The sequence below is a fragment of the Eumetopias jubatus genome, unplaced genomic scaffold (genome assembly GCF_037043125.1).
Source record: "Eumetopias jubatus isolate StellerSeaLion01/CBP00866 unplaced genomic scaffold, mEumJub1_p1.0 scaffold_2, whole genome shotgun sequence".
Classification (NCBI taxonomy): domain Eukaryota; kingdom Metazoa; phylum Chordata; class Mammalia; order Carnivora; family Otariidae; genus Eumetopias; species Eumetopias jubatus.
This window is the reverse complement of record NW_028274808.1, coordinates 142,124,220-142,139,868: the sequence shown is the minus strand read 5'-3', so window position 1 is coordinate 142,139,868 and position 15,649 is coordinate 142,124,220.

Here is a 15,649-nt window from a genome sequence, read left to right as displayed (position 1 = left end):
TTTTTGTTTTGTTTTTGGGTGTTTCAACCCACAGTAACCCACCCAAGGGAAAGGGGTGTGGCCTGAATAAAATGTAATCATGCTGATTGATTTAAAATTGCAAATTGATTTGTATTTAAAGGACAACCATTGTTATAACCTTTATAGGTACTCTTCAGCCACAGTTTTAAATTCAGATGCTGGTAATTCGAAGAGAATACATTTCTACAATTTCACAGTGTGCAGAAACAAATATGAATGAATGATTTAACGAGTTAGGGTGTTGTTAATACAAAAATACGCGCGTGATCACGCACTCTATGCCAGGCACTGTTCAAGCATTTCACTTGCATTACTCATTTAATCCTCCGAAAAGCCCTCTAAATTTGGTACTATAATTATACGCACTTTACGGAGGAGGAAATAGGCTCAGACAAATTGACTGCCCAAATTCATAGCTGGTGTGGGAGCTGAGGATTTCAGTCCAGGCAGTTTTGATTGTACCTAGATGAGAAAGAAAAGAAGACTCAGCTGTCACCTAATAACTGGTCCGGCATTAATAGAAGGGCTGTGGTATTCTTTGCCTGACGTAAACAATTTTAGGTGCCCCTGGCTGGCTTAGTGGGCTAGAGCATGGCACTCTTGATCTCGGGGTTGTGAGTTCAAGGCCTATGTTGGCTTATAGAAATTACTAAAATAAATAAATAATAATAATAAAAACAATTTCACAAAACAGTAACTTCATTTCAGTCCGGGTTATCACAGAACTGGATAGAATGAGTCCAAAACAAGATAACTCTGTAATCACACCCGAGGAGAAACAAAATCAAGAATGTTGTACAAGCCACCATTAATTTTCAACTATGTCTAGAAAATGGCTATTCTATTTATTGTTGAGTCAGGTGCTTGTGAAGTTATTAAGAAGCAAATGTAGGCAGTAAATATTTTTTTAAAAAGCCTATTCAGAGGGGCATCTGGCTGGCTTATTCTGTAGAGCCTGGGATTCTTGATCTCAGGGTCATGAGTTCAAGGCCCACGCTGGGTGTAGAGAAACTTACCTGAGTAACTAAATTTTAAAAAATTAAAAAAAAAAACCCCAGGCATAGATTTAAATTTTAAAAAATGTTTTTAACTAGGTTGTATTAGGAAAAAAAGTATCCTCAAAATGAAATATATTGAAAAATTTTTTGAAATTATTTGATAGAATTCCTGCCAAATCATAAGCTTATGTACTATGAAGATTTCATCACAAAGATATGACATGAATAAAACCCTCAGGCTATGCCACAAACTTTTATTTGCCCTCTGTACGTCAGGAACTAGGGTAGGTGCTAGGAATACAAAAATAAATGAGGCATGGACATTTGCCTTCAGGGAGCTCACAGACTAAAAAGGGAGATAAATAGACAAGGACTTTTAAAATGGATAAAAATGTTCTTACAGTAGAGCAGTAGAAGCCATGGAAAGGACACCCCAGCCTAGGAGAACCAGAATATTTCATAGTTATGGTACTACTTGCTAGAAATCCTAAAAGAAGAGTTTTTCTGGAAGAGGGAAAGAAAGTCTTTTCACATAAAGAAAATAGCTTTTATGGAGGTATAAATGCTTGAAAAAGTCTGGTGGATTTAAGGGATTGCCGGAAGTTTGGAGTGACTAAATGTTGGGAAGGGAGTGGGCAGCAGGGAAGGAGCTGAGAAAAATGAGTCAGCTGAGGTTATGGAGTCCTAATGATGAGAGGCTTTCTGTGCTCATCTAAGGAGGGCATGTAAGTCTGCTCAAGAGAAAACTGAGGCTGAGAGTGACTAACTGAATATGTATTTTTTTAATTTATTTATTTTGACAGAGAAAGAGATGGAGAGAGAGAGCACAAGCAGGAGGAGAGGGAGAAGCTGACTCTCCACTGAGTAGGGAGCCCCATGTAGGGTTCATTCCCAGGACCCTGGGATCTTGACCTGAGCCGAAGGCAAACGCTTAACAAACTGAGCCACCCAGGCACCCCCTGAATATGTATTTTTAAAATATTAAACAATGGCTATATTGCATGTAACATAATCTACATATGTTTAACATATATGAGCCAGATCAACACCAGGAAAACTCCATATTCATTTCTATATTTAGTCTTGAACTGGCAAAGAAACTTTTCATCTTTTTCTGATCTCCAAATAACTTTTAACCTGAAGTGAATTATTCTAAAAAGAAAATCTCCTTTATACCTTTGCAAAAGAGACCCTATAATAATTATAAAATGGAACGTATCATCTGGATTCAAATGGAGTAAAAATCTCTTTATTAAAGACGCCTAGACTAGGGGCTATTTTAAATTTTGATTGCATAAGAAGCACACTCTTCTTATATCTTTATTTGGGATGCCTTTTGGGGGGGTATAATATTCCAGACAATAGCATGAGCACCAGTTTTGAGCCATTAAATCTCTTCTAGTAGGAAGAAGGAAGGTGTTTCCAGAAGGGCAAAAGGGTACACCACCCCAACTGAATTAGCCTTATAAAAGTTCCAAGCAATGTAATACTAATGCATTTATCTCCTTGGTCAGAACTTAGTGAGATGGATAGCCCTACAAAGGAGTATTTTGGTTCGGTACAATGAAGCTTTGAATAAAGGAAGGAGAGATTAGGTTTGTTTTGAGGAATAAGGAAAGGTTTCATGAAGACAGGTGTACTTGAGATAGGTCTTGAAACCCATGTAGTTTTGAATGCAGGGGGATACTTAGAAGACAAAGAAACAAGAACTCAACTGAGACAGGTAGTAACCTCCATAAGAGTTTATTAATATCATCTATGTAAGAGAACTTTGTGACGTTCCTTAGGGAATATTTCCTTCTTTGGAAAAGGAATATGTTGAACGAAGCCAATCTCATGCCAGCCTCATGATTGGAGGTATGATCCATATGATGATCAACTGAAATTATCGTTAAATTGATGCTAAATATATTCTCTTTATTTATTTAACCTTATATAAGACAATAATACCTGGGAATGATGGGTTTAATGTGCTGGTGATATTTTTTGAGCCCATCTAAGGACAACACCTCTGATTCCAGATGAGATCTTTATTTTTTTTATGATCATGTATTTATGTATTATTTTACATTTTTATCTTTTTTTTAAGATTTTTTATTTATTTCTTTGACACACAGAGAGAGATAGCGAGAGAGAGAGAGAGAGAGAGAGAGCACAAGCAGTGGGAGCGGCAGGCAGAAGGGAGAAGCAGGCTTCCTGCATGAGCAGGGAGCCCGATGTGGGGCTCGATCCCAGGACTCTGGAATCCTGACCTGAGCTGAAGGCAGCAGTTTAACCAACTGAGCCACCCAGTCGCCCCACATTTTTATCTTCTTTTAAATTAACATATAATGTATTATTTGTTTCAGGGGCACAGGTCTTGATCATGTATTTATTTTATAGATTTATTAAGATGTAATTAGTCTGCAAGAAATTGGCCATAAAGTGTACAATTTGATGAGTTTTGATATATGTATGCATCCACAAAACCATTATCACCATCAAGGTAATGAATATATCCATTATACCCAAGTTTCCTTGTGTTCCATCATCCCCAAACATGCAGTTGCTTTCCGTCACCATAGACAAGATTGCATTTGCAGAAATGTTATACAAATGGAATCATATGTTATTCTTTTTTTTAAAGATTTTATTTATTTATTTGAGACAGGGAGGGAAAGAGAGAGTGAGCAGAAGCAAGGGAGAGGGGCAGCGTGAGGAGCAGACTCCCCACTGAGCAGAGAGCCCAAAGCAGGGCTCCATCCCAGGACCCTGGGATCATGACCTGAGCCAAAGGCAGACGCTTAACTGACTGAGCCACCCAGGTGCCCCTAGCATAATAATTTTGAAGTGCATCCGTGTTGTATATGTATATCAATAGTTCATTTCTTTTATTCTTTAGTAGTAGTCCATTATATGTATATAATGCAGTTTGTCCATTTACATGTTGACTATTTGAATTGTTCCCAGATCAATATTTGTGTTCAAGTCTCTTTTTTTTAAGATTTTATTTTATTTATTTATTTGACAAAGTGAGAGAGAGACAGCGAGAGAGGGAACACAAGCGGGGGCAAGGGGGTGTGGGAGAGGCAGAAGCAGGCCTCCCGCCGAGCAGGGAGCCCAACGCGGGGCTCGATCCCAGGATCCTGGGATCATGATCGGAGCCGAAGGCAGACGCCTAATGACTGAGCCACCCAGGCACCCCGGTGTTCAAGTCTTTATGTGCACATACGTTTTCATTTCTCTTGGTAAATGCCTAGGAGTGGATGGTTGGATCATATCAAAGGTTTTATTTAAGTTTTTAAGAAACTGCCAACCAGTCCTTTGCTTCCACCATTCCACTAAAACTGTTTTTATCAAGATCACCAATCACCTTGATGTTGCTAAATTCAATGGTCAATTTTCATCCTTTATTTTATCTGCAGCATTTGATACAGTTGGTGTCTCCCTCCTTCTGGAAGCATGTTTGGTAGCTGGCCTTTAACTGGTCTCTCTCTGCTTCTTCCCTTGCCCCCCCATTATGTATGTTCTCATGGCGGTGGTCAGAGGGACTCTTAAATGGATTAAGTTACTCCCCAACTTCCCTTCTCACTCAGAGTTAAAGCTAATGTCCTTCAGTGGCATAAAAGGCCATACATAACCTGACTTCATGCTTCCTCTCTTCTCTCCCATCATACTCCCCTTTGCCCACTCTGCCCAGGCAAAATAGCCCCTTGCCTTCAATGTGTCAAGCCTCAGGGCCTTCACACTTGCTGTTTCCTTTTTGTAAAAAAAAATATTTATTTATTTTGAGAGAGAGCGAAAGCGTGAGGGGAGGAGCAGAGGTAGAGGGAGAGAAAGAATCTCAAGCAGACTCCCTGCTGAGGATGGAGCCCAATATAGGGCTTAATGACCCTGAGATCATGACCTGAGCTGAAATCAAGAAATCGAGAGTCAGGTGCTCAACTGATTGAGCCACCCAGGTGCACCACCCCCTTTTAAAAAAGATTTATTTATTTATTTTTAGAGAGAGATTTTTTTTTATTCTCACAGTTAGAAATACATTTGCTTTAATTAATTTATTTATTTATAATTTCAAGTTTTTATTTAAATTCTAGTTAGGTAACATATAGTGTAATATTGGTTTCAGGTATGGAATTTAGGGATTCATCACTTACATATAACACCCAGTGCTCATCACAAGTGCCTCCTCTGACATAAGCTCCAAAGTCTTGCTCCCTCGCTTTCCTCAGGTCTCTGCTCAAGAGACAGCTTGTTGGCGAGGACTTCCCTGACTTCCTATCCTGCCTCCCACTCTGTATTTCCTTCTGCTCTATTGTTCTCCATAGCCCTTGTAAGCCCTGACCTAGGAGGTATTCACTAGCTTAATTATTTGTTATCTGTCTTTTTGCCACTAGAGTATGAATTTAATGAGGACTTTGTTTTGTTCGCTCTTCAATCCTCCACATTTAGAGCAATACATGGCACATAGTAGGTCATCAGTTAATATTTGTTGAATGAATAAATACACAATCTCTAGTGTCTTCTGCCTCTTCCATTGTGTGATTTGATTTACTAAAGTAACAACTTAAAATATCTTAGACATCCGTAGGCAAAATGTACTTCAAGCTCAGTAAGTGGCTAACACGTGAATTCTAATTACTGTCTCTCTTGTTAGAAGCCAACAATATTGATCATGTTCAGAAAAGCCAGGCATGTGTTTAGGCCTTTTCTAATTAAAATATCTTGTTTTTAAAAACTATTAGATTAGCCACTGGAGGGAGCTCATGCTTTTTTTTAAAAAACAAGAAAATTCTATCATTTGGCAAAACGACCACATGCAAACTCAACAGCAAAGTTCTTTTCAAGGTTAATATAATTTTTCATTGTTCTTTATTTTCCCCCCTCTTTCATCTTTAGTGTTAGTTTTGCCCAGAATTTCACCTATCCTTCCTTCTTTTTGGACAATGAGACCAGTCGGGTCCGCCCTTGGATAAATCTATCAACCCTGGGCCCAACACAGACTAGCTCCACCATCTTTTTCTGCTTTTTTTTTTTCTCTGAAACAACCACAGCCAAGTTCTTATGTCAGAATGTTCCTCAAGAACCATCTAATGGTTTTTATTTTTATGTCTTTATACTTGAAACTTCCAAGGGTGATAACATTTTAGTTGGTTTCGAAAGATATTCAGTGATTTTGTGATAGTGGGGAAATAGCTCCTTTGAAGATAAATCACTGTACATTATATCAATATTTAATCTCATCAGGGCGCCTGGGTGGCTCAGTTGGTTGGGCAACTGCCTTCGGCTCAGGTCATGATCCTGGAGTCCTGGGATCGAGTCCCACATCGGGCTCCCCGCTCAGCGGGGAGTCTGCTTCTCCCTCTGACCCCCTTCCCTCCTGTGCTCTCTATCTCTCATTCTCTCTCTCTCTCTCAAATAAATAAATAAAATCTTTAAAAAATATTTAATCTCATAAAGGGGAAAGAAACAAAAGCTGGCTCTTATCCTTTTGGCAGATATCTTGGGTGTGCCAGATAAAACCAAGGCAGTCATTGCCTTATTCTCTAAGATCTGCTGTGACTGCTGGATTAATTTAGACAATGTAAAGACTATGAATGTGGTTGAGTCTGGGGTTCCTGCTTTTCATTGTCAGAGGAACCCATTAGGAAAATTCCCATCTTGGACCCAAGATGTCGTGTACCACTTTATAGTTTTTCTATCACATGAGAAATACAATAGGCTATGGCTAGTTTTTTGTTTTGTTGTAGCAAGGTGTATAAACATTTTGGGGTCCCTTTCAAGAAGACAAGTTGCAATAAGGGGAGAGACATGTCATATGTATACATTCTCTTTGCTGATTAATTATCCTTGCTTTTCTTTTCTTTCTCTAAATATTAGGAAAAATCAAATCCTCTGTGGCCCAAATGATACGAAGGTTGTGGTGAGATATCCTCAAGGATCTACAACCTCAGGATCTTATTTATTTTAGGAAATAAATCAAAGTGATGAGAACACTTTTCTCCTTTCCTGTTGAGGAAGGTCATTGAAAGATGAGACTGCCAGGGGACCTGTGAGCTAGACCTGGGAGATCAGAGGCTCCTCGCTCCCTCGCCTGTCCTCGAATGTGGGTTCCACTTTCTTTCTAGCTCCCAGAGGCTGCTCCAAGGGCATAGTCTTGAGATAATGGTGTGATGTTTGAGGACACCTACACAGTGTATGTGACTGAGCTCAGTTAAGGCCTCTTGATAAACTTTTAGGATTTGGTGGGACGGTGTGGGATCCATTCATCTTGCTGTGGCCCAAGACAAACCTAGTGTGTAAGTTCCCTTTGCTTATTAAAACGGCTACCTATCAACCTGGAGTGGCCTGCCTCTTTTGTTGGTCTCTCCCTGACCTCTGCGTGAAGGGGGCTGGGTTTGGATTACACCAGGGATGCTCCAGGGAGAGTTGTGAACCTATACCTCCCCCAGAATGTTCTTCTCAGTTATAAAAGGAATAGCATTGCCTCTGTTGTCTGCCCCCTTCCCCCACCAACCTGAGAGATTCACAGAAAGTAACTGGACAATTGAAAACTCTCACCTTCAGGTAGAGGAATGAAGCAATGTAGAAGTACCTAGACATTACTTAGCATTGTATTTGATAGGAAATAAAGAAATAATGAAGTTCTTTCGGAGTCTTCTAATTTCCATCACGTTGCTATCAAAATAACCGAAGACAAAAGAACCTAAGACCAGAGAAGTCATCTTCTCATATTTTGGCAGTCCTAGATTAGTTCCCTCAGCAGTTTATTTTCAAATATAAATATGTTTAAAGGAGTACAGAGAGCATCTTTGTAAAATGCGGCCAGGTGAAGCCATCGGGTAGCCATTAAGCAAAAACTATGGTGTACTGGACAGAATAGTGAACACTGAATGCTTTGCAAGAAACTTTAGAGATCATAGTCCCTCATGCTTCAGTTTACAGATGAGTAAACTGCTACTCAGAGAGGCCATGAGACTTGTCAGAACTACTTGGCCAATGTGTGGCAGACCAGTATTATCTTCATTTCCAGAATCTTGGTTGTACTTCATCTGTAAGCGTTCTCCCAGTGTGAAAAGTCTGTGTTTGGGGCTGTAAGAGAGAATAATAAAGATAATACAGCTAACACTTAGTGCTCAAAATAAAAAGTATATGTAACCTGTGCCATTTGGGTTCTCTGGGAAGCAGGCATGGAGACAGAATCGGATGTGCCGGAGGTTTACGGGAGGTAACCCTTACAAAAATAAAATAGGGAGGCAGCAGAATTGGGCAGAGACCGCCTCAGACTGTGAGGCAGATCTGACGAAGTCTTAGTCGACCTAGTGGGGAGCTCCCAGTTAAAGACTGCCCAGAAGGGGAGCCCTGCACTTGGCAGACATGGCCATGCCCTAGTATTCTTTCTGTACTCAGTAGTTGGCTAGAAGCTGTCCAGAAAGACCTTGGCCTGAAACCTGATGTGAGCCAAGCTGCGGCTAACTGGCCTGCTTGCAGCTGAACAGCAAGCTCTTTGTTGCACGGTGATTCGAGCAGCAGACCTCCGTGGCTGCCATATAACCCAAGTGGCCTTCTGGAGTTACCTTCAATATCCAAATAGGGTGACGCAAGCCTTTATTCACCAATGAGAAATCCAAAACCTTTCCCGGTATTTCCAGAGTCCTGTGAAGGCTCACATTAACACCGAAAGTCACACAGCATGTTTTAAAGCAGGTCATTCCACCACAGGAAATTTCCCACTGCTCTTCTTTACCTTTACTCCAGCCGGCTGTGCTCCTTCCCATCTCCCTCTCCTTCCTCTCTTTTTGCTGCCCCAGGATCCCCAACACCCTCCCCAGCTGTCAGAGATAATTCCTGTTTCCTTGTTTTTCAGAGAAATTTTGCTCACTCTTGCTTTGATTTCCATTCCATAAAAACTCCTATGCCAATCTGGCCCTAATCCAAGGCTCCAAACCAGAGAGATCTATCTGGCCTTGAAGTAAATTCTGCTGTTGGTAATATTATTGAAATGATTGATCACACTTTTACTGAGTGTAAACTGAGTAGCAGTTTACTCATCTGTAAACTGAAGCATGAGGGATTATGATCTCTAAAGTTTCTTGCAAAGCATTCAGTGTTCACTATTCTGTCCAGTACACCATAGTTTTTGCTTAATAGCTACCTGATGGCTTCACCTGGCCACATTTTACAATGATGCTCCCTGTACTCCTTTATACTTTTAAGTAACAAAATTTTTTCCTGTTATATGGTTTATTTTCACATTTCTCCTCTCATAATTATAGATTTTGGTGTTACGTTCCTCTTGCTGGAGAAAGTTCAGGTTGTCTGATGGTTAAGAAAGGCTGTTGTAGGCAGCTGGGCCTAACTGTCCTGTGCTCTACACAGAAGGCAGAGGCCAAGGCCTTGTTCCCTCGAGATGGGGATACCAGCAACTCCCCCGCCTTTTTAAAGCAAAACAAATTCTTTATGAAAACAGTCAACTTGCAACAGTGTAATAAAATACTATATTTAAAGAATGAAATTTCTTTATTGATTTAGCAAGCTTTTTAAAAAGATTTATTTATTTTAGAGAAAGAGAGAGCATGAGTGGGGGGAGGGGCAGGGGGAGAGGGGAGAGAGAGAGAGAGAGAGAGAAGCAGACTCCCCACTGAGTACGCAGCCTGACACAGGGCTTGATCCTGAGCCGAAATCAAGAGTCCAGTGCTTAACCGACTGGGTCATCCAGGTGCCCCTCATATAGCAAGCTTTTAAAGAAAGCAGATTGTTGGGGCGCATAGGTGGCTCAGTCAAGCGTCTGCCTTCGGCTCAGGTCATGATCCCAGGGTCTTGGGATCGAGCGCCGCGTCGGGCTCCCTGCTCAGCGGGGAGTCTGCTTCTCCCCTCTCCCTCTGCCTCTTCCCTCTGCTGCTCTCTCTCTCTCTGTCAAATAAATAAAGTCTTAAAAAAAAAAGAAAGCAAATAGTTATGGATAATTTGACATCTATCCCTCTAATCTTTTTTCAGTTTTGTCCAGTTCATAATGTTATTCACAGACTTAGATTTGATGGCTCTTTTGTGATTTACTTCCTTCCTTAAAATGTAGGGTCAAAAATCCTCCTGGGAACTTTAAAATAACTTGGTATCAAAATGCCTCAAGTGATCTTGGCCCAGTGACTACCAAGAAGCTAATTAACTCCTCATCAGCAAGGAAGGTTGCTTTTTCCCCCTATCACTTAATTTCATCTTCTCTCTATACAGGCCAAAAAAGAAAGGATCTGTAATTGCAACCTCCCCCTGTATCTTCCTTTCTGTGAAGCAAGCAATTTTCTGTTTTCCCAGGAGTGATAAAGAAATCTCAAACAGCTTTCCCAACGAACTGACCTAGAGATCACTGACATTTAAATTCACAAGTACAGCTTACAGATTAAATATTTTACTGATTTCTTTGCCAATTGTTCTAATACAAAAACTTTGATACAAACTGCTTTCTGGTATAGCAAAATAATTTAAATTTTAAATCAGGGAACAATTCTTACTGTTAAAGTTTACGACAGGGTAGTCATAGTGGAAGGATTTCAGTGTGTCCAGGAACATTCTGGGATGGAGTCCTGGGTGGATTGGGAAAGCAAGATTTGAATCATGAATTGGGTGGGAGTCAGATGGGGGTGAGGGGTGAGGGGAGCCGATGAATAAAAGAGCATCAGCAAAGCTGAAGGCAGAAGTGAGCATGGTAAGTTTAAATGATAGTGGTAAGAGTAGTTGAGATTGATTTGGGAAAGGCCTGGAAGATAATTTAGGGTGAAGCATATGTCATTTAAGTAAAAAAAAAAAATACATATTAAGTACTTCCGAAGTGCCGGACCCTGTGGATGCAGTGGTGAACAAAGTTTTCTGTAGTCAAGAAACTTAAATTAGTGTTTGTGGTAGGGTGGGGCCAGGCAATAACCACATAAATATTTTTAAAGGTAATTTCAGATTGTGATGAAGTTTGACTGACTTATCAGATTGTGATAAAAGAGAATGAAACAGATTATAGTTCCCAGATCTTTAAAATTGTGTGTCCTTCTAGATAAAATTATAACAGGCATCCTCTGCATGTGTGTTTTATTCTTTTGTTAGGTTATGTTTGCATTCTTAGTATTAACTTGCATATGAATTTCTTAGTAGGAATCTTTTAAAGCCACTTGCCCATTTTGTGAAGGTTGGCTCAGTAAGCACTCTATTTTATAATCCTCATAATCCCGGTTCTTGTTCGGAGTTAGCTAGACAAGATCGTGCCCACATGAGTGGCGATCCATTATTGCTATGCTGGAAGTGACTGAGTGAGGGCATGTATCAATGCCTTCCATCCAAAAAGTGGATGTCTCACTTTTTCCACAGGAAATCTCCACGTGACACATGACCACCTGACAAATGCTCTTGAGCGAAGCTGCCAATATCAACTGCTGGGTTCAGATTTAGAGAAAATCTTTAGCTCTTTCTTGTTTTTTTTTTTTTTTAGGAAAAATGTTATGAATATTGTCATTTCATCCATTCCAGAGGGTGTACACGCCTGACTTTGGAAAGCATTACAAAAGAGAGGGTCCCAGGATGGCTATTTCATTAAGATTGAGAAGGGACCGAGACCCTGGGACGTGACATTTGAGCTGAAGCTCAAACAATGAGGCAGGAACAGTCACACAAAGAAGAAGGCACAGGCGATCAGGGAAGCAGAAGCTATCTGAGCATGACGGGGATAAAAGGTTTACTATAGAATCAGATCTCACACAGATGAGGAAGGATCTTTGGAAGTAAAAGTCTGGGAGCATATTCAGGGAATTGGAGAAAGAGTCACTGATCAATCCTTCAGGAGCACTGGTACAGCTAGACAAATCAGAGCTTGTGAGAAAATCCAAGAAGCCCAACCCGTCCAGTGAGACTGCTCGGGGCCCATGGGAAGCTGTCACTTTTGTGTAACCCCTGCTTCTGTGGGTGCACTTCCAAGTATCCGCTGGAGGGTTTGGGACCATTGTTAGTCATAAGGCCAGCAGTCATCGAAGATGAAGGGAACACAGAGGAGAGCAAGGGCAAGCTGGAATCCCCTGGATGCCACTGTGTCTGTCATTATATCTAATCAAGAGTAATGGCCATCCCCTCACTTGCATCTTCCAAATCTCACACAAGTGCCTCTTTGGTTAATTCTGACTTAGAACTACATGGGGAGGAAGATTCCTGGAAAGAGAGTTCCCAGGTTAACCAAGTTGATACAGCACAACCCAGCACGACAGGGAACAGCATGTGCAAGGGCCATGAGAAGAAAATGAACTCAGTGTGCTTGAGAGATGGAAAGGTGAGGCTGAGGCTCAGTAAGCAAAGGGGAGGGTGGAGGGAGATGGTCAGAAAAGCAGGCGGAGCCTAAAGTCATATAGGGCTCTGTAGGCCCTGGTATGTTGGATTTAATTATAAATTACAGTATTTTAAGCAAAGGGGTGGTATCCTAGGAGCTGTGCTTTGAAAGGATCATTCTGGCCATCAGAATGGTAAGGAAGCAAGAGAAAAGTTGATTAAAAGAGACAGGAGGGAAAATAGGAGGCTATTATAGTCCAGGAAAAGGACAATCAATAATGGTCTGGACTATGAGTATAAAAATATAGATACAGAGAACTTGTCAGGTGAGCTTTTTGCCTCATTTTTCCAACATACTTTTTTCAGTCCTGGGAATGTCTCTCTGTGTATGAGATGTGGAACTCTCTGTTGCAAGGAAGGTACAGCAGAAGCGAGTGGTCACAGAAGGCTGGGACTGACATTGAGTACTTTCTATGCATCAGATCTATGCTGGGCCCATTCCTCACAACAATCCTGAATGAGCGAACTGGTGCACGGGGAGGTTAAACAGTATACTTGAACCAAGGTCATATAGATAATAAGTGGTGGGCTTCTGATCTTAACCCAGGTATCTCAGAATCCAGAATCTTAGTTCTTTCCACGGCATCCTGTAGTCTCTCAGGTTAAGGCCCTTGCAGGGAGTCATGTCCATTGTCAGCAGCTGCTACCTGCCCAAACTTCACACCTTTCTGGCTGTCTCTAAAGTGTACCTCAAATGGACAAGGCTGATTATTCTTTGTACATTTTCAACCTTCTTAGTCCACACTGCATAATATCTCCAACTTAGTTTCCTGGACCCTTAAAGAACTTATCCTATGTTTAGATCTCCACTAAAACTACTTGAGGCTTTATAATATTTAAATATATATATACTTTCAGGGCACCTGAATGGCTCAGTGGTTGAGCATCTGCCTTTGGCTCAGGTCATGATCCCAGGGTCCTGGGATTGAGCCCCACATTGGGCTCCCTGCTCAGCAGAGAGCCTGCTTCTCCCTCTCCCCCCACTTGTGCTCTCTGTCTGTCTCTCTGTCAAATAAATAAATGAACAATCTTTAAAAAAAATAAATATATATACTTTCAGAATATGGAAAAGAGGGCATCTTTTGTTTCCTGGGTATATATCTCATTGGAATAGCATTATCTTTCAGGATTAGGAAATAAATTGCATTCTATATAACTCTTCATTGTTGTCATATTTTCAATTGAAGTTTTTCTTCTGTTCCCAAAGAGCTCTTTACAGGGCTTCCATGGGCGCCTGGGTGTCAGTAGTTTAAGCAGCTGCCTTCAGCTCAGGTCATTATCCCAGGGGCCTGGGATCGAGTTCCACATCAGACTCCCCACTCAGTGGGGAGTCTGCTTCTCCCTCTCCCTCTGAACCTCCTCCCTGCTTGTGCTCTCTCTGTCTCAAATAAATGAATAAAATCTTAAAAAAACAAATGAATAAATAAACAAACAAATAAATAAAAATATGTCTTTCTCTCGATTATACCCTATCTTAGATGGAAGAAAGTGAATAAGGACATGTAAGAATTACTGTTAAATGTGTAATAGTTGAGGTACATATTTAAGACACTAAAACATATCAGTATTCGTTTTCTGATCAATGGTCTATTTATTGATACTATTGTCTTTTAATAAAGAAAATATTTGAAAGTACAAGTTATATATGCCAAAACTGCTTTGAACTTATTAATTATTGCTTAGAGAGTATACATGTATATATATAAGTAATGAATGATTATCATGTCATATGTGTCATAGGTACTTAGTCAAAGATGTGGTCTCTGGTTATTTGTTATGTACTATCCACTTTACCTGTGAGACACACGGTAACTGGGTCACAGACTCTCAAACTATGGAATGTTTGGAGTTTTCAGGGGTTACATATTGAAGGAGCTAGAGTTTCACGATTAGACAAGATGCTGTTTGGATGGGATCACCTCTAGGCAGCATTAAAAATCACATGCAGTGTAAGAAGTGACAAAATCTGGCAAAGTAGGTGTAAGTTTAAATTCTGGCCAAAGATGTTCTCTCCTACACAATTCACTGAGCCTCCTCTTCAAGAGGGTTTCCAAGCCCTGTTGAAGCTAACTGGGCACCGGCCATGTCTCCACTAACAGGATTTGCTGCTCCCTCCAGCTCTTGGTATCTTAATACCCACACTTCCTCGTGAGACGTGGTGTGGTAATTGATAATCACAATACTTTACAAACTGAAACAGATTAAATGGACAATGAAATTTATATTTACTTACAATGAGTTTTCAAAAGGCACTTGGTGGCTTTCTTGTCAGACATAGAAAACTGAGGCTTGTCAGAAATGGTACTGAAGGAATTTTTGTACTGGGTGGGGAAAGGTTGGACAATAAAGCTCCTTCCTACTGTAAGATTCTATGATTCTTGGTATCCTGCACTACTTTCTGAAAACAGTTCAGAATATCCTGTGTTTTAAACATTTTCTTCCTATTTGTTGGAAAGGCTAAGTTAACATCCTGTCATAAGGCAAGAATGTTGCATCACCTCTTATTCCTGTAGTGACAATGGCCTGAAGATAATGAGTAAAAGAGGTTACCAGGGGTTAGACAATATGGTGTAGCCAATATAGCCAATTCCTGTTCTGAGGAGATGGTCTGGTTGCCCTCCTACCTGTAAAAACTGCAACTGAGGAATTATTCAAAACCTAGTTCACAGTCTACTAGGCATGGTGACAGAGTCAAGGAAATTAACTGTGGCCCCCTGCCCTCAAGGAGCTGACAATCTGATTGGAGAAATAGAATAAGCATGCAAAAAAAGTATTAGAAAACAGTTAAGTGCTCACCTGTGTGATACAGAACACAAGTGAAACTGGAGTTTTAAGATAATTCAAATGTCCAGAAAGTTTTCTTTAAGAGACAGGATTAAACTGAGCCAAAGACTGGGTCAAACTAGGATGAATTGGGAGAAGAAGGCATTCCTGTGGAGTACTGGGGAAAAAGTGAAGAAGAGTGGACAGGCCCAGGTGAATGAGGACATGACCTGTGTAGCAGAGACAGTGAAGAACAGGCTTGATGGAAGCAAAGGTGAATAGTAAGAAGTACAATGGTGAGCCTGGAGAGGCAAGATGGAGTCCCATGTCCTCCAAAGCTGGATATAAGGTTCTGAAAGCCAAGTGCTAGTGTTCTTCAATGGTGGTCCCCAGAAACAACCAGCATGGGTCTCTCAGATACACTGTGAGGTCTGTAGGCAGATTTGAACACAGATGCTGGATGGCCATGGCAGCTTGGTGAGGTCCAGCTCGATTCCAAACTGCTTGGCTTCCTAGCATGTGGACAGGCT